Source organism: Teleopsis dalmanni, chromosome 2 (genome assembly GCF_002237135.1).
Source record: "Teleopsis dalmanni isolate 2A chromosome 2, ASM223713v2, whole genome shotgun sequence".
Classification (NCBI taxonomy): Eukaryota; Metazoa; Arthropoda; class Insecta; order Diptera; family Diopsidae; genus Teleopsis; species Teleopsis dalmanni.
Window position 1 is genome coordinate 25,622,430 of NC_051847.1, and position 761 is coordinate 25,623,190.

Genomic DNA, 761 nt, shown 5'->3' on the forward strand with positions numbered 1-761 from the left:
AAATCAGACATATTTTAATTCTTTTTCAATTGTTCTCCGCCATGTACCTGTTGGTGCACCGGGTCGCTGACTATCTTGTGGGTTCCAATGCAGTGCTTGCCTATGAGTTGCAATAATTGTTAATGGTTGACCATACAGTAACCGGATTAAAATTTTTTGTGACATAAATTAGATGATTTCCACTTGGACGATGTGTGGTTTGAAAGAGATGTTGCAACATGTTATGCAAAAAGTTAAAAGTATATACATACAGCTTTCATTTAATTAACTTTAATGAGTAGGAGATATATAATATATATCCCCGTTATTTTGTATTAATTTTTTTAAGAAAAAGTTAATAGTATAGTTACATAGGTTTCATTTAATCAATTTTTATGAGGAGAAGATATATATTCCCGATATTTTGTATAAATTTTTTTGATACATATTGAAATTGATATATGTATATATGATATATATATATAAGTATTTTTAAAAAAGTAATTTAATAAGATAATAAGCACAATAAATATCTTTTTCTCATATTTGTTTCTACAATCACTTTAGTATCTCAGGCGCTTGCCAACATTTAATTTGATTTGAATTTATAAAATAAATAATATTGGATGAAACCTATAATCTTTTTTTCAGCTTCATCTAAAGTTTAAGACAAAATATCAAGTATTGTTTTTGTAGAAATTCACCATGAAATCATTACGGATAAATAGTCTTTTAAGTGATATCGTTGGCAGTAGAAAAACAATGCATTGCGACTCGTATAT